Raw genomic sequence first — 19,192 nt, 5'->3', positions numbered from 1 at the left:
AAAATTAATTATGTGTGAAGATAGATCAACAAACTGCCCATGGAACATGAATATGTGAAGATCAGTTTTGACAAAGTCATATACAAATTTGTAGGGTTGAGCCTGGAAAACAGAAACTATAATATTATTCATTACTGCAACAGACGGACATGTAGGTATGTTTGTTTCAGTTAAAAAATACTGATGTAATTAAAACATACCAATCCATTACTTTTTCTCTTTTGACATTGATTTATTTGTTTTTATTGGCATTATATATATGAAGTTTAATAAAAGAAAACTTTTTCTGTCTGCGTTCCTTTTCTGGCCACTATTATTATTTGTTTCATTTCATGATTATTGCTGAAAGTTGTCACATAAAGGAGGGGGATGTGGAAAAGGATCTGCCCCTGCTGCTCTCAAGTCTGCTAAACCTCTGAGCTCCAGAAACTCCTGGGTCTCTCTAGGCAGGGACCACATTGGGAGAGGGTTTCCCGCCAACATTTTATTTAAATCTTTTTCCAACATAGGAGCAATTTTGAGAACCTGATCCTGATCATTTAGTGCCCTGATTGGAGAGTCCATCTTGGCCGCACAGAATGGGCTTTGGAGATCCTGGTATTCACAAGTTTGATCCCACAGCCAAGGAGTGGAAGGTCTTGTTCCCACTTGAGGATGAAAATATTGTGGGGACCTTTGTAGCTGCCATTCTAGATAGGTGACATGGAGACTTTCACAAGCATGATGCTTTGACATTGGGGAGAGAGATGGAAGTGACTTTGCTCTCCTGCTGGCTCCTGGCCCCTAGCCAGACTGTTTCAGTTCTGGCTCCATTGTGCTTGCCTTTGCAGAATGAGGAGGTGGAGACTCACCAGCCTGACGGGGGGGAGGGGCCAGAGTTAGGCAATGAGGATGACCCCTAAACCAGCCCTGGCAGATAGGGCCAGGCTAAGCCCTGCTGCAGCCAGCCCTAGATGGGCAGAGATGGTGGCTTTCTCTGAGGAATAATTTGAAAGCTTACTGGCTCAAGATAGTACTGCCCTACCCCCAGCCCCAACCGTACCCCACACCAGGCCTGAAATTCTCACCACTGCAGTCATCCCACTGACGTAGTACTACCTCTAATGTTACTACTACCATTATTACTACTGTCACGATTTTCCCTCTGCTTCCTAGGTATTCTTGTGACTGCACAAAAGTGCTACCTGGAGGGACGACCGCATTCGCCCTCAAAATAACAAGGAAGACCAGCTCCTCTGTGGCTACCCTGGTTACGCAGGAGGTAAGGGATGCTGAGCAGGGGTGGGTTTACCGGGAGTCTGGGATGAAGAGAGATTGGGGACAGTGGGACAGGAGACAGGGAACGGGAGAAGAGGAAAGGTGTGGACCGCCGGGACTGGGCGGGGGGCCTGGTGCCCAGGGACAGCACAGGCAGATATCTTCGTCCACACCACTTTTGCCTGGTTCAGTCCAGGGCTCTTAAAGTGGTGTATGCCAGGGAGAGCAGGTGGTGGCATGGAGACACTCCAAAGGCAATGGATTTCTTGGAAGCTGTTAAGGTTATTGATTTAAGTCATGACAGGCTCAAGAGCACTAAGAGAGATTCTCTCAAAAGGAAATCAAACTGCTTCTCCAGGTGAGTATTGCTTTTTACTTAGGCAGAGGTCTAAATATATTGAGGTGAAAGCTACTGGGTCTCGCCTCTGAAGCGATCTGGGGAGACCTATAAAATGTATTGATTGGACTTACTTAACTTACACTGGTTAATAATAAAACAACTAGACCCATCAGTCAGTCTCCAGGCCCCCCAAGAGAATGATTCCCAGGTGTATTGATTCCTCCTCAGAGATGGCAGTTAATGGGGAAGGCACTGAGGGGCTCAGGACAATAGGTACTGCACAGTGACGTTCTAGGGTAGGATACCAGGGAAGCCACGTCTACCCAGATGAGTGTCCTGAGCGAGGGTGGCGAGTTCTCTGGGAATCGGCTTGCAAAGAGCTACACAGCCCCATCAGGAAGGTGGTGGAAGCTGCCAGATAAATGTTTGTCAGGTAAGAAAAGGCAAGAGAATGAGGACATTGATCAGGGCAAGGAAGGGGCGGGAGGTGTATGGAGAGAGGCAGACAGCCACGATAACTGAGCTGCCAGCAACCCTGCCTTGAAGTCTGGAGTAGGGACCTCTAGAGGGCACCTTGTGGGCCTCTCTGTGCCAGCTGGAAGGATGGAGAGGAGGAGGTATTCAATCCAATTCAGCAAGTATTCCTCTTGCCTTGAGAAGGAAGTAAGACATGTCTTCCTTACCCGAGTTAACTTGCAGTCTTGTTGAGAGTCAGGATGTCCCCACTTGAATGAGCTAATGACCTGAGACCTTAGACCAGGGGTGCCCCAACTTTTTTCAGCGTTTTTTACTAAGGGCCATGTGCGGTAAAATACCCAAACAGCTGGGCCACTCACTTGAAGTGAAGTACATATTGCCTCACCTGGTTTATTTAAGTAAACTAAATATATTTTTGGAATTTGCTGCGGGCCAATTAAAAATGGATTGTGGGCCGCAGTTGGCCCGCCGGCCGCAGTTTGGACACCCCTCCCTTAGACAATGAGATGCCAAGTCAGTGGCATGCATTCTAGGTGCTACAAGAATTCAGGAAAAGGGGTGCTCTGGGAGGGCTGGAGGAGTTGGGGAGTGTCTCAGAGAAAAGGTGAGACTTGAACTAGTTCAAGAAGAACAGAGCGGAGTTGGATGAGTAAATCCATCTAAAAACGTAGCAGCCATTGTCTAATTGGGCAACTCCTGAGAGACAATTGTTAAACACTCAGGAATTTTCAGCTAGTTGGTACCTTGAAATCAGTCAAGGTGGAAGTATTTACACCAAGGAGATTGGCAAATGTCATAAACCAGGGATTTTTTTTGGGGGGGGGGCAGAAGTTGCAGTTTACCAGCATATCACTGCTTGTAGCCCAACTCAACATTTCCTCCTGCCCGCAGACAATGACTAGAAATTCTCAGTTTTGTTTGGCTTGTTTCCCTCCCTTATGCTTTAAGAGAGGCTGTATGGTGCAGTGAAGAGGTGGGTTCCGGAGCCACAGCAGCCAGGCTGAAGTTTGCCTCCTACCTGCGGGTCCTTGAGCACACAGCTTAGTCTCTGGGCCTCGCTGAGCCCACCTCTAAGGTTGAGGTTGTCATAGCACCTTCTCATAGGCTTTCCATGGGCTCAAATGAGGTAACACACAAGAAATACCAGCACCTGCACATAGAAAGCGCTCCACAAACATTAGCTATTATTATTCTAAAACGGAAATATCCTTTAGTTCTCTCTTTTTTTTTTAAAGATTTTTTATTGGGGAAGGGGAACAGGACTTTATTGGGGAACAGTGTGTACTTCTAGGCCTTTTTCCCAAGTCAAGTTTTTGTCCTTTCAATCTTAGTTGTGGAGGGTGCCATTCAGCTTCAAGTTGTTGTCCTTTCAGTCTTAGTTGTGGAGGGCGCAGCTCAGCTCCAGGTCCAGTTGCCGTTTCTAGTTGCAGGGGGCTCAGCCCACCATCCCTTGCGGGAGTTGAACCAGCAACCTTGTGGTTGAGAGGACGCGCTCCAACCACCTGAGCCATCCGGGAGCTCAGCGGCAGCTCAGCTCAAGGTGCCATGTTCAATCTTAGTGGCAGAGGGCGAAGCCCACCATCCCTTGCGGGACTCGAGGAGTTGAACCGGCAACCTTGTGGTTGAGAGCCCACTGGCCCATGTGGGAATCGAACCGGCAGCCTTTGGAGTTAGGAACATGGAGCTCCAACTGCCTGAGCCACCGGGCCGGCCCTTTAGTTTTCTTATACTTAAGGATTGTAGGATAATATAAACCGTGATTAAAAGTGGGAGCTCTGAGTCAATGTTTGGATTCCAGCCTGAACTCTAACAATTACTATTGGGGCTGGCCCAGTGGCTCAGGCGGTTAGAGCTTCCCTGCAACTAGTAATGGCAACTGGACCTGGAGCTGAGCTGCGCCCTCCACAACTAAGATTGAAAGGACAACAACTTGACTTGAAAAAAAGTCCTGGAAGTACACACTGTTCCCCAATAAAGTCCTGTTCCCCTTCCCCAATAAAATCTTTTTTAAAAGAAAACAAAATAAAACAATTACTATCCATGTGGGCAAGTAACAACATCTATAAGTCTTAGTCTCTTCATCTATAAAATGGGGATAATAGTAATACCTACAGAGTATAGTATTTATCAAGGTTAAATGAGACTAATATTTTTAAAGCACTTAAAAGTGCCTGGAGCAGAGAAAGCATTCAGTAAATGATAATCACTGTTGTTGTTATTATTATTATTATCATTATTATTATGGTAATAACAGTATTAAGATTGCCACCAGGTTCCGCACTGCTCTGACTCCTTTCAGACAACTTGGAGGAGTAGATAAATGGCAAGAAGGAATTCTGTCTCTATTCTGAGGGAGATCACTTAGGGAACCATATTCAAAGTTTGAACTTGCTCTCTCCCAATGGAAAGAACTTCCATAGAGTTCCACGAAGTTATTTCTTCACCTTGTTAGGCCCCGAATGTCCTCCCTGGACAATTGCCCCTCTCTTCCAGAGCCCATTCAAGCTTCCATCCTCACGAAGGCTTCCCTTACAGCTCCGGCCACCAGACTCTCGCTTTTCTTGAGCCTGTTGCCCTTGCCTCTCTGTGGGCATAAAGTCAGAGGACTGACACTTGTCCCCTTGAGTCTCTTTCATAGCTATGCTGCATTTCCCCAACAAGGTGCATGGGAGCTGAGCAGAGCACGTGCTCCATAGACTTTAGAAGAATCGAATCTTGTTCAGGCTGCAAACTTTGTTCTCTGTGAAGAGACTGAAGGGTCTGAGCTCTCTCTTCCTTCCCACCCTCATTCTTCTTTCACCAATTCCATGTCTATCGCTCAGTTCCTGGAACCCAGGTGCACTGTGAGGTTCTGCTCTGGATGTCTGTGAACTTCCCAGGATGCCTGAGCCCCACTGGTGAGGAGTCCCACTGGGTGGGAAGAGGGCCACTAGTCAGACTGGGCTTCTGTGAATGACCAGAAGGGAAGTAGATGCCACGACTCCAGGCCCAGACTTTGATCTAATTTCTGGCCTGTTTGGACTGAAAGAGAGATACCCATTCTAATGCCAAATGGGTCTTAATAAGTTTCCGAGAGATCTGAGTCCCAGTTCGACCTGACAGCTAAGACAGATTGGGGGTGTGCTGGGAGGATGGAGAATGACATAACCTTTTTGTTCTCCTTGTGGCTGTCCTTCAGGGCTGGGAATTCCCCTAAATCACTTTCTGTATCTTGGTTTTCAACAATCACCTATCTGGGAAGCAGAGTATTGGAACCATTTCTGTTCCTTCCACCCCTGTTTTGTTCTTTAACCCAGGTTAGGCTTTGGGGGGACACTAACATGGAGATACATTGCTGGATAATGAGAGAGACTTCTGGACCACTGAAAGAGAAGACAACTGAATGGGGGACACCTACATCAGGAACAAATCATCTTAAATATCATGCAAGGACAGGTACATACAGGCCAAGGTCAACCAGTCATATTAGGAATGATAAAGCTGGGTCTGGCCTAGTCTCTGCTTCTTCAAGGAGAGGCATTTTGGCCCAAGTGTCATGCGGATTGCTCTATAAGTGGGCCCCCAGTCCTGGTTGATATTTCTGCAAGCCCATGCTAGCCTCTTTGAGTGATATGTGTGGCCCTTGTGTAGAACCTGAAGCGCAGGCAGAGGAGGCCCAGGACCCCACTGAGGAGGTGAACAATGGCCCACCACAGCCAGCAGCCAGCGAGTTTAGGGCTTGCAGGGTAGAGATAAATGAACCTCAACTTTAATAGGGCCTCCCCCACAGGTACCATTGGAGAGCTGGCAGGGGCCTAATGGGGAGAGAATGAAGCTTTGAGTTTTGAACTTGAAGCGACCTAGAGAATAAATAGGTTAGAAGAAATTGAGAGAAGACGGTCCTTTGGGGAACCAACAGAGGCATATCTAGAAGCTCTGGCTCCCCACAGCAACAATTACATACAATGACTCCTTTATGAGATGAAAATAAACCCAATACCAGAGAGCTTGGATGATATTTACAAACACCTACAGAGCTGGGAAAAGGAGCAAGGGTTCCTTACCCACTAGCTAGTTTCCCTTGCTTTTCCCCTGTACAGACAAAAGTGGCAGGGCTAATAAGCTCCTCTGAATGGGGCCAAATGGAACTTACGGAAGCAGTACTTTCAGCAAGTTGGTACAGAGTAGCCAGTACCTTTCGGAGGTCAAGAAATACATGGGCCACTTTCATTTTTTTAAGGTTTTTCGTATATTTTTTAACATGGAGAAATGTCAAAGCAGAATCACAACAATTGTGATACTTTTTAAAGCATAGCATTTAATAAATTGGTATAATTTAGCACCAAAGGCTTGGAGTTATTCACAAGATAATTATAGGATTTCTGAAAAATATTAATTTGTAATGTATGACAGGCAATCTGATCGGGGAATGGGAACACATATTTTAGCTATATGAAGAACATCATCTTTCAATGTTGTTATGATGTGCCCCTGAGACTGCATGCATAACCTCATTTAGAGATGAGTCAAATCTTAAATTTGAAGCGTTTCATTAGCCTGGTATAAATGGAATAAATAGTTTCCCCAATACACTCCTCACCCCCACCAGCCTATGACAGCCCTGCATTTAGCAGAAGTAAATAGTTTATATAAGTGCAGTATTTCATGAAGATTCAGAAAACTTAGATAATACTTAATAAAGATTCCTTTGTTAGAGAAATTTTAAAGAAGGGATTATTATGACTTCTGGGATAGCAGTTGGGGATTTTTGCTTTGGTTTTTTATGTCTGCGACCCAAATTTCATGAAAGCATTGCCAATGAGATTCAATTACATACATGTAACTCCATGAAAAGCCTAAAAAGAGTGAGCTAAAATGCTATAGGGAAGGAAATCATCTCTCCTCACCAATGTATGTGTATGAGACACCTCTTATGAATCACTTCAAAGGTCTGGGCCTCACCCATCCCTTATTCCAGCTGTGTGCAGTTCTGTGGTGGTGCCAGCCAGTTACTGCAGGTACGCCCACTGTGACCCACCTCAGGCCCCCTCTTTGTGCCCTTTGCTTTCTCTCTTCAGGCGTGTGAGTGACACTGTAGGTGGGGCCTCCATGGTAATGTGCTTGGCATTCATGCATGGGCAAGATAGAAATCCATGGGGAGAACCTTTGCTCAGTGGTCTTGGGGGCAATGGAGAGCGGCTGTCCACTGTCTACTCCCTTTGGTTGGTGCTGAGATACCTTTCAGGCAGCAACTCCAGTAGCCTGTAGACAAGGCCAACTCCATAACATAGCTCTGTGTTGGTTCTTCTTTCTTTCCTCCTCACTCTACCACTTCCTCACTTCTGCTCCTTTAATCACATTCTCCAGGAAAGAGCTTTCACTTAGGCCTCTGAGGCTCTGAGGTCTGAGGCTCTGCTCTCCGCAAAACCCCGAAACCTTTTCATAAGAACTGGTAGTGTACTTGATTTTCCTGTTACTATTTTCTTGCAAGTGATTTTTTTAAACCTAAATGCAAGATTTGACATGGAGATTTGTCACATGCCATCTGTTAAAATGGTTTTTTAATTCTGATTTTGTCATTTAACAGTGTTAGTGGTCCTTCCTAGCCTTAAATTGTCTACAAACTTGTTCATAAAATTTGTCGGGTGTTTAAAAATAGCCATCAGCAACCAACCTCTGTAACCCCATCTCATGCTTCACTTTCTTTGATAACTACCCTCTGGCAGCCTTACCTCCTACAAGTGCACAAATGGGCCAAGCTCTTCCCCCTCAGGGTTTTGCACACAATGTTCTTTCTGCTTGGAATCCTCTTCCTTTAGGCTCTTCACCTGAACATCTCTTTAATCATGCTTTAGGACTCAGCTTAAATGTCACTTCTCAAAGAGGACTTTCATGACCACCATGTTTCTGTCACAGCACTTATCCCAATCCATGAGTACCATGGATCCAACTATTTGTTTTTTTATTGTTCATTGTGTGAATTAGAATGAAATCTCCAGGAAGGAAGGGATGTTGTCTGTTTTCTTTGCTACTACATCCCTAGTACCTAGCCCGACATCTGACAGGGTCTCAATAAATATTTGACTCCTCTTCTCCAGTTTTGTGCTAGATTCATCCCCTCTCACTCAAGGGCATTACTCCACCATCCCTCCCTCCTCTCTCCTGTGTCATAATAATCCCCCTCATTAGTGGATTGTTTCCATCAGCAGACAAGCGTGCTATAATTTCTCCTGTCTTAAGAAGCAAAACAAAACAGACAACCGTGTTCTTGTTTACATTCTTTTTCAGTTGACACAATACATATTTTATTTATTATGTCTCCGCCACTAGATGAGTGAAATATTTGTGTTTTTTTTTATGTATTGCTATATCCTTAGTGCCTCAAAAATGCCTAGCACATAGTAGGCACTCAATAAAAATTTGTTGAATGAACGAATAACTTTTCAGAATAAATGAATAAAATAATAAAGCCTTTTTAATTAACAGAGGGAAAAAATCAGTCTAAATCTTGGGCAATATCTACATAACTTAAAAGATCAGTATTCAACTAAGAAAGTAAATATACACAAGACACCTATGTAGAGATATATGGTGGCTATCTAACTGTATAAGTGGTGTGGGGACAAATTATCTTCCATTTTCTGGCATTGCTTTCTTATGTGGACAGCTCAACAGAACAGTTCAATAGAGAAGAGAAAACCAGTGACAGACTCAACATTTAGGTAACAGCAGGCCTTGTCTTAGAAACGGAAAAACTAAGGCCAGAGGTAATAACTATCCCCAAACTCTGTGTTCTTCCCTTTAATGGTCTGGGGCATAACCCTCCACAAAACACATCCAAATAATTAACTCACATAAAACAAAAGTTCTTATCCTTAGAAACTAGATATCACAAATTGTTTTCTGGACAATTGGCATGCAATAATAGTGCCAGCCAGGAGATGGCGACAGCCTTTCTCTCTGGGAAGGCTACACCATAGGTGGCTACTGAAGGACAGACAGCAGCTGGGACCTGGCCAGGTCAGCTGGCTGGGTCAGCCAGGGGCCTCTAGGGAGGAGAGTCTGAAAACAGGGCTCTGCCTCAGAATACCTCATTCTTGTTGGCTGGGCCCCCTGAGTAAAATAGTTGTTGCTGAAAAAGGTACATTTTTAAGGCCTCAGATCTAAGATCAACTACAAATACAGCATGGTTGGCAGGTCCACAGTCAGGATATTTATCTCAAATTCAGGGAGTTTGAAAATCTAGGACAGCTCCTTGGCAACCCAGTACTGACAGTCCTTTTGTTAGACTTTTCTTAGGTTCAGGCAACAGCCTCTGAGAGCCAACCAGATTTTCTCCAAAACGGAGGCTCAATCCGGCCAACACTCTTCCACAGGAATTATTAACCTGGGTTTTGGGGTCTACCAGCCACTACAACTGGGTGTAAAATTGCCTGTGAGGGTTGGAGGTGGGGGATGTGCTGATACTTACAGTTTCTAGAAAGACAGCTTATTCATTGTTTTCGTCTGTCCCTCAGAGGCCTCCATGATTCAAAAAGAAAGTTAAGAAACTACTCTAAAAAATTTCCATAGCCCTTCTCCCCAGAGGCCCCACTGATTTTTTTACCCCATTGAATCCCCTGAAATACTACACTTCTCTATTTTTCATTAAGGTATGTATCATTCAGAAACATCATCAGTTATTTGAACAGAGAAGGTACTATAATAATTGCTAGCTAAATATGAAGTTGTCAACTAGGTAACTGAAAAGGCAAAAAGAGTGCACTGAGGTATCACAGAGGCAGCAAGTGCAGGAGCAGCCACCACGCCTAGGTCATGTGTGGGAAGAGGTAGGAATTATTACAACGGAGAAACTTGAAAGTCAGACTTTGAGGAGGAGGCGCTGCTCAGCTGAACTGGGATTTCTGAGGGCCCCATGGGGACCTGGTATCTTCCGGGAGTGGAGAGTGTGATGAGGCTGGTGCTGTAAGTGTTGGAAAACCTGTGACCTGCGTGCAAATGCTGCTACAGGAAGGGACTGCCACTGTTAGGGTGAAGAGGTGAGGCTAGGGTGACTGGATGGGAACAGGAAACCCACAGGACGCAGACAGGAAGGAGCGAGTCCTTACTTTCTCCTGCAGCCATGCTGTCTCCCTCTAATGTTTCCCATTGGGAGAGCTAATGTGGAGCCAGCTGGCAAAGCTGAATATGGTTTGCAGAGTCCCCGCTCCAGCATCACAAGGCTGAGTACAGAGGGTAGGATTGGAGCTGAGAGGCAATAAGTTCAGATCTCCCCAAAAATTTGGTTATTATAATATTCACAGCCATTATCCAATTCATTCATCCAAAAGGATTCAAATTCTTAATAGATTCATCATTGGGCAGTCTCTAGGGGGCACATATAGTGGATTTTTAGACTGAGTTTGGGATTCCCAATGAATAGGCAGTAGCAGCCATCTGCCTCCAAGGTCTTGCAGCAATGAGAGCGGTGGTGGGTCCCACCATTTTCAATCTCGGCTTCTAAGTTGGGTAGGAAGCAATGGAGACCTCTTGACCACGGCCCCACAGTGGCTGTGGGCACTGGCCTATTCATATAGTTGGTGTCACTTCTCCAGAGAAGTCTTCTGGGATTCTGAACGAGAGTCTAGCTCATAAACCACATCTGACTCTTTCTCTGTGCACTAGGAAAACTTCTAGTATTGGAAATACAAATGATCATCAAGCCAAATAAACACGACTCATGGAGTGTACATAAAGAAAATTTGATTTCGTCTCCCACTGTCCTTTCTCTTTTGTTCAGGGGAGCAAGCTCTTCCCCTACCCCAGATAAAATTTAGGGCAAGTCTCATGACTTTCTGGTCACACTTAGTAGTACCAATAATCCTCTGGCCACTTCAGATCACACAGTATAAATTTAATAGCTGAAATATTCAGTCTCATAACTTCTTACTTTGAAGTTGACGCTTCTCACCCTTACACCCAGGAAACTGGCAAATGTCATAAACCAGGGATTTTTGAGGGGAAGTGGGGGAAGCCAATTTATCAGCATACCACTGCTTGTAGCCCAACTCAACATTTCCTCCTGCCCACAGACAACGACTAGAAATTCTCAGTTTTGTTTGGCTTGTTTCCCTCCCTTATGCTTTAAGAGAGGCTGTATGGTGTAGTGAAGAGGTGGGTTCTGGAGCCACAGCAGCCAGGCTGAAGTTCGCCTCCTACCTGCGGGTCCTTGAGCGCACAGCTTAGTCTCTGGGCCTCGTTGAGCCCGTCTCTAAGGTTGAGGTTGTCATAGCACCTTCTCATAGGCTTTCCATGGGCTTAAATGAGTTAACACACAAGCAATACCAGCACCTGCTCATAAAAGGCACCCCACAAACATTAGCTATTATTATTCTAAAACGGAAATATCCTTTAGTTCTCTTATTCCAGCTGTTTAGTTAAAAGATGCAAACATCTACTGGCCAACTTAATCCCCGCACGACTTGCTGAATGTAAGTATCACTAATATACCACCCTTTTGAGTGAGTGTATATCAGGTCAACTGATGTCCTCTTCCTCTCAAAAGAATAGCAATGAAACACTGTAAAAAACCTATTACTCCTATTATCTCAAACTGTGGGTATTGGTTTTGCATCTCAATCTCTTCACTGCCAACCCTGTCTTGGGTGAGGCCACATATGGCCACACACTCACATGTCGTCTGTTGTGACAAATTTTGGGAACAAAATGTCCTAGCTTCCTCCCCTGTATTCCACAATGAGAACCATAGTCAGCCCCTCACTTGTCCTTTAGACGTTCTAGGTGGGAACTGGATACCTGTGCACTGCGTCTCCTAAGCTCTAAGGGACACATAGTAAGCTCTCTCAGTGAACAAGTTGAATCCCCTTTCCCTAAGCAACAAGGCCCCTGTAACTCTCTTTTCTCCCCCATAGGTGAAAGTGGCCTCATGGCACACCAAAATCTTTGTCCAGAAATCCTCCTTCTTCATCTCCAAATTACTGGCCATTTCGGCACCATGAATGAGGCGTACAAGAGTCATGAAACTGGTTTTCTTTGCCTACCTTTCTTCCAAAGCCTGCAGTGGGGTGTGATACCTCTTTTTGGAATGTGATCTCTATTGTCTTCAGGCCTTAGCAGAAACTTTTATTTCAGCCTCTTGTTGCATGCGTACTTTGAGAAAAACAAATAAAGTGACTGAATTTCTTTATTAATCTAAAAGCACCAATATTCTTAAAGCTTCTAAACCTGAATAAATTGGCCAGAATCGGTCTTTTTAGGTACATTAGGGACTCTTTAAGTGAAGGAGAGATGCCACAAAACTTACTTTGGAATCATCTTAACTGAAATCACTCAACTGTTTCTAATCCCTTGTGGAAGGATGGAAAAATCCTTCTACCGAGGACTATCATCCCCCTCACTGGTTTACCAGGAGGATTAGATGAGATTATATATGCAAAAGTAATTTTTCTTTTTCCTTTTCTCCACTTCCTCCTCACCCCGCCCCACCACTCCGGTTCAAGCCATTGCTTCTCAGTCTAGTTGTGTAGGACACAGCTCCCTGGCCCACGCTGGTATTAGGAGCCCGGCTCACAGGAGCACACGACCCCTCACGCTGACCTCCCGCTGCTCACAGCAGCCCAGCTCCAGGGAGAGCCGTTGTTCACAATCTTAGCTGTAGAGGGCGCCGCTCACTGGCCCACGTGGGAATCCAACCAGTGATCTGGGCGTTAGGAGCCCGGCGCTCCAACCACCTGAGCCACCAGGCCGGCTCCCAAAAGTAATTTTGTAATTTTGTAAACTAGAAGGTGCAATGCATGTGTCTATCATAATTATGGATACCTTCAGGGAGCTCGATTATCTAGAGTTTCTAAAAAAAAGTTCTAAGCAGGCACGTACAGTTCAAAGATGAAACAGTTCAAAGAACAAACGATGGGGCTGTTTGGCAGGTGTTTCTGAGAAGAAAAAAAAACTTACCTAGAGTACATTAGCAACACTGGGCGATCACTGAGTAGCTGGCAGTCAGAGCCCCACCCGTAGTCCTTGGCCCACCCCAGGTCACCTGCCAGTTGTTCCCCAATGTACGAATAGTTTCCTGCTTCTTGCTGCCTTTGGGTATGCTCTGGCTCTTGGAGAGTGCTTGCCCTTGAAGCAGGCAGAGAGGAAATGCCGGGAGTAACACTTACTCATGGGGGATGGGTATAAGTGTCCTCAAGGATCATTCTGAGGTGTGTTCCAAACAATTTCTCAGAGTCGTAGTGGGACGTAGTACCTCCCTTCCCCCTCTGTGGTAGCCTGGTTACTAACACCCTTTGTTACCTTGCCTGCCTTACCTGACTCATTTTCCCCATTCTCCCACCGAGCTTTCTGGGATGACCATCCCAATCAACTATTTGCAACTTGAAGAAAAACAGTGTTTGCTTTTGGGGAGGTCTTAAGCTAAGACAAAGAAGTCTGGAGGACTTGTCTTTGGCTGGAAAATGTAAGTTATGCTAACTGAAATAGTAGCTTCTGGGGAAATCTAGTTATTGGGTGCTAGTAGAAATTGTTAAGTAATAATAATAACTTGCATTAATTGATAGCTTCCTTCTTGTTTAGAGTGATCCAAGCACTTTTCACATAGGTGACAGAGGATGGAACTTTGGAATCTGACAGACAGGGATTTGAATTTCAGAAATTTTGCTGTTTTCACCTTAAAAAAAAAACACACCTTATTTAATTTCTCCAGGCCTCTGTTTTCTCATCTGTAAAATGGGGATAATGAAACAGTGCTGTGGAAAGGGTTAAATAAGTCAATGCACATAAAGTGCTTAGCATAGTCCAGCACATGTTTGTGCTCAGAACATGGTAGCTACTGTTATTCCTATTGATTTTAAGAGAGAAAAACATGAGCCTGTTGGGGAGTAAGAAATTTTTCTCTACCCATCTAGGCCCTTTCGGTTGGTCTAATAATCAAAAAGATGTGAAACAAATTAACAAGAGAAAATAACTAAATTTAATTACCTACGTATGTATGGGAACCCTACATGCATGAGAGAGTCAGAGACTCCCACATACATGAGAGGTTCAGAGACAGAAAGATAAAAATGGTACTTTTGGCATTCTTAGCTAAGGATGAGGTAAGGCACCTTGGGGCTTCAGAGAGGAGGAAGATGATGTCATTCTTAGGACAATAAAAAGAGCAGATGTTTAGTAGTTAGAAGATTGCCCGGCCCTATTGATAGGTCATAAGAAGTTTATTTCTGGTGATAATTCTTATTATGGGCAAGGCCCCTAATTTAAATTCTTTAAGAGAGAGATAAAAGTTTCTCCTGAGCCTCCAGGATATCAATTGCCTTCAGCTCAAAATAATTCATGTGCCAAAGTGGCACATGTTGGGGAGGCCTGTTCTGCATACCTTCCACCCCCATCCAAAGACAGGGGTTAAAAGTTGATTTTACTGATTTACATGATCTATGAGAGAATTAGGGGTTGTTTCCATCTACTTAAGAGACAGTGAGAAAGCCTCAATCTGTCATTACATCCCTGTTTACATTCAAATCTGTACACCTTGCTGGAGAAAAGGATAAAGAAGATTTGAAGAGAAAATAGTTTTGGAATCCATTGTTGAAAGCAGCAATGATGTAATGCAAAATATGTACTCTATGCATATGGATTCCTTAAACATAGACAAAAGCTTTTATTTCTGAATTTCGTTCCTTCCCCACAAAACGAAAAACCAAAAATGGTGGGGGAGGGGAGCTGGGGGACTGCAATGTGTTGAACCAGGAAAGAAATGTCAGAACTAGAAAGATCTCCCTCCAAGGCTATGTGTGGCCTTTGAAAGGAACAGGGCAGGGGCAGAAGTGTGGGCAAAGAGGGGAAGAAGATTGGAGACACAGGCAGGAAACGGTGAAAAAAAAGCTGGCATCAGCCTTGAAGCAGGCACCAGATGGATGGATTCCCACCGCCCCGGCCCCAGGGGCTCATGGGAGAGGACCCGCTGGGTCTCCCTGACGGGGTGGTTAAGACACAATTGGAGACTTAGCACCTGTTAACTTGTTAAGGTGTAAAAGAAGGGAGAGAGACCTGACATTTTCCCAATCCCTGAAAGTGAAAGAAGGAAGGGTTCTTTACTTTCAGGGCCATATCCTGAATGACAGAGGTCAGTGTTTGCAACTGATCCATGTGGGCGCAGGCTTCTAATTATTTCCTGGATAACCTGTTATCTATTAGCTTTCAGGCTGCTTGCCAGAATATGCTAATGTCTCCAGAGTTGCTAGTCTGGATTCTGAGGAGCAGAGTTTTGTTTTGTTTTTGATTGTTTAAAGGGGAAGTAGGAGTTGGGTAGCAGCTAGCTGTGAGTCATTGGTAGAAAGGTTGTCCTGTCCTCTGTCCTTAGCCCGTGTAGAGGGAGAGACAATGCCCAGGGAGTCAGGGCACGATCCACCCTGATGCCCATATGTAACCCATCAGTGTCTCCCCTTTTCCTGGCTCCTCGACTCACACTCGAGGAGATTTGGCTTTATCAGAACATTCTGGAAAAGCTTTTGAAAGAAATGTTTTTCTGGGCTGATATCATTTGCTTAGAGAACAATGAATCTTTTTAAGTAATCTTTTGTTTGGGGAAAGAAGGGAATGGAGGGTGTCAGAATTCAATAGGTTTGTTTTTCTGTTGACTAGGGGCAGAACTTGGCCATCACCCAGGTGAGCTTATCATCAACCATCAGGTACAGTCATGGCCTCTATATTTGTACTAAGGCACAATGAAATGTCATCAAATGGCAGGGGTACACAAATACAGGGCATCGTTCTTCTTATTAATATAATAAAGGGAGTGCATGTTCATTATTTAAAATTTAGGAGCTCTAGAAAAACAAAAAGAAAAAAAATCCCTCAAAATTTCAGTCCTCAGAGACAATCACTGTTAACCTTTTAGTGTATCTTCTTCTACCTTTTTTTTTCTGTGCTACTTTATACCTATCTATGAAAAAGGGCTTTTGATTAAAAAAATACAATGGTACCCTCTTAACTTTTGGAAATGTCTGGAGGATAATATGTTCTTTAGCACTGGAATTTGTGATTAGCTCTATGTAATCCTCAGAGACTCTTGTGAGGCGGGTTTCAAACAATTTCTCAGAGGGTTCCAGTGGGATAATACTTAAAATTAAAATACTGACAACACCAAATGTTGATAAGGATATGGAGCAACTGGACCTCAGACACTATTTTGGAAAACACTTTGGCAGTTTCTTGTAGTTAGGCATGCACATACTCTGTGAACCAGCAATTAAAATTTTAGGCATTTTCCCAAGAGAAATAAAAACATGTCCACAAAAAGACTTGTAAGAATGTTCCCGGCTCTGTCACTTAACTAGCTGAATGTTCTTAAGTATGTGACTTTACCCTCGGTGCCTCAGTTGCCTCTTATATAAAATGGGGTCAATACAATGTACTGAATAATCTGAAATGGAAATCTTGATGCCGTGTGTACAGCCTCCTTCAGAGAAGAGTAGCCTTTTCCCTGCTCTTTTCCCTACAACTAGCCTTTTCCCAATGTGGCTGCCATAGCGTATGTAGTGTGCTTTGCTAGTGGCCCAACTTTACTCCCCTAGAGGCAGAATACAGGATGAGGTCTGGGGACAAGCTGGAAGCCACCACACAACGGAGGTTTTGGCTGGGCCAGAGCTGATGTTAGATTTGTCTGGCATAGGAATGCGGGTCACCCCTCTCCCCAGGCGTATGTTCCTCTAAGGAGCTATTTCTGTCGAAGAGTCTCCTGGGAAGGAAACCTTGAGCAGCATTCCCATTTGGCATTCAGAAATTGATAAGTAAGTCTGAGAGCCTTCCATGCTATAGAAGGGGTCCCCGAGAAAGCATTTAACATAAATGAAGAAGGACCCAACGTCAACCATGAGGAAGGCAGGTGTCTATGTAATCTCATAGTGAGCAAGACTGTATTTGGGAGGTGGAAAGCACTTTGTCAGTTTTCTTTGTGGTTGATTCTTTAGCTTCTTGACTGTTTCTTTGTGGTTGACCCTTCACGCCAGCTATGGTGGTCCCATTCCTCTTGCCAGAGATTGGTTTAAGAGTAGGCACGCACGCAGTTCTGGCCAATGAGACATCAAAGGAATTCTTTAGGGACTTTTGGAAGAAGTTTCTGTGCTTCTAAGAAGCAGACACAGGAAGAGCTCCCTTTTCTTCCTCTGGATGTAATTTTGTCTGGCGAAGACATCTTATAACTACAAAGGGAGCCAACTGGTGGACAAAGTCAACACCTTGAGGATAGCAAAGCAGAGAGATGCAGACAACCTGGGTCCTGGACACCTTGAGCTGCTCATTGTACGACACCTGGAAGGCACTACTTCCGGAATTCTCATTAGTGAGCTAATGTTTCCTTATGTGTTTGAATCTTCCTTATATTGGCTTTCTGTTAGTTGAGGCTAAACCATCTTAACCAACTGAACATGGAATGGAATTCCTACATTAGCTGGTGGGACCTTGGAGCTAATTAGATTTGGGTATTAAGGAGATGTAACTGGTGTCTTCATAGGCTGATGACACCAGGACAGTGGGGTCATTCATGCTTCTATACCTGTCAGGTGTGACTCCGACTTTACAACCCATGTGAACTAGGATTATTGTACTCTTCCGCTTTTTTCCTTTAGTCAAAGTAAATTTGACTCTGAGACCCCAATCCTGTTCAGTGGGCACATAATTAATCTGTCATTCTTGGGGCACAACCCCCTGAAAAATTGTGCCTAGTTGGGCAAAAGGGTAAAGCATCGCATCCACTCAGCAGCCAATACTTCATACTGAGTTTTCCTTTGATGCCTCAGGTCTCTTCCAGTTTGGTGATTTTGCTATTTCTGAGTCATTCTTGGGGCCCAGGAATCTTTGGTGAGGGTAGAAATCCAATGCCTAAGGCTTCACATCTTCTGAGACCTGGTCCTTATCCAGGACCCTGGAATGCGTTTATATTCTCATCATCAGAGTTTTCTCTTTTACTATATTTCTGGTTTCTGAGCACTCTCCTTCCTCTTTCCTTGTCCTTCAAAGCCCACACGCCCCCTTCTCCCTTTGGGTATCTGCATCATCTCATTAATGAGCCAGGGTTTTTTACCAAAGACAGGGAGATCCATTAGCTTCAAGGCAGCTTCTGCTTTCTGTCCTGAAAGAATTCCTAAGGCAAGAAAAAAACAACAAAAAGCCTGACTAACAGTGCCTGCTTGGAAAGAGAAGGCAATGGAAAAATACAGCAAATGAATTAATATCAATTATCTTGTCACAGATACCTCAGAGGTGACCTGAGAGAACTCAGCCCAATAGGGCTGGCTCCATGCTGAATGGCAACCAGTCACCCAATGAGAGTTGGAAAAAGAGAAAGAAGGTGGGTGCTGAGCACTGTGGGGGAAACTTTCCTGGTAACTTGCGAAACCTGCCTTACAGCCTGGAATTGAGAGCTTGGGGCCCTGGCTTCCTCTTTCCTTTCCTGGGTGTTCTTAAAAGTACATTTCCATTCCCATAAGCTTTCTCTCTGTCTCTGCCTTGCGGTCACACATGGGGCTACTACAAATACTAAAATCACTGGAGAGTGGGGAGGATCAAATGAGATAATGTAGGTGAAAAGTTTTTGGGTTGATAACGTGTCGGGAGGACCTGGCATCCCACTCAGGGCTGGAGCAGTTCCTTGTCTTCCCCAGCCTCCTCTGTGGAGGCCACTGTTCCTATGACACTGGTGGTTCCTGTCATCCTGTATCTGCCACAGCCCTCCAGGTGGCACTGGGATGCCTGGGCTTCTGGACTTGCCTCAGAGGTAGAGGTAGCCTCAGAACAGAAGTTATGTGCAGCTGGGATTTAGATAGTATCTTCCCACTGTTGACGTAAGAAATGTCCAAACCTGTAGAGAATTTTTATGAGTTTACTTGAACCAAACTGACGATAATTTCTGGGAAGAAAAATCTCAACGGATTCAGAAAATGTCCAGAGAATGGCAGTTTTATAACTTGTTTTATACATTAGAATCAAAGGAGGAGACATCAGGATGGTTACATGAATTCCACTAGTGTTAGATTAAGGGAATGGGAGAAAGCAGAGCAAGGAACTCTCTGGGATTGGATAAAAAGTAAAATGGAGAGACACATACTTCTTTCACATTGGTGGATACAGGATAGTTAATAATTA

The 19,192-nt window shown here is 44.4% G+C and overlaps 1 long non-coding RNA gene across 2 annotated transcripts in view; it reads left to right on the top strand.

Annotated features, from left to right (window-relative positions):
* The window catches only part of LOC117023926 (uncharacterized), a 38,836-nt gene extending 20,436 nt beyond the window's left edge, over positions 1 to 18,400 (top strand). For both annotated transcript variants that reach the window (XR_004423282.1, XR_004423283.1), the window contains exons 2-3: positions 1,156 to 1,261; positions 18,300 to 18,400. This is a non-coding gene — a long non-coding RNA (uncharacterized LOC117023926). The remainder of the gene's footprint in view (positions 1 to 1,155; positions 1,262 to 18,299) is intronic.
* Positions 18,401 to 19,192: the final 792 nt, after the last annotated feature.

This window comes from Rhinolophus ferrumequinum, chromosome 6 (assembly GCF_004115265.2).
Source record: "Rhinolophus ferrumequinum isolate MPI-CBG mRhiFer1 chromosome 6, mRhiFer1_v1.p, whole genome shotgun sequence".
NCBI lineage: Eukaryota > Metazoa > Chordata > Mammalia > Chiroptera > Rhinolophidae > Rhinolophus > Rhinolophus ferrumequinum.
The sequence above is the reverse complement of the archived record's forward strand: the minus strand, read 5'-3'. Positions and strand labels throughout refer to the sequence as shown.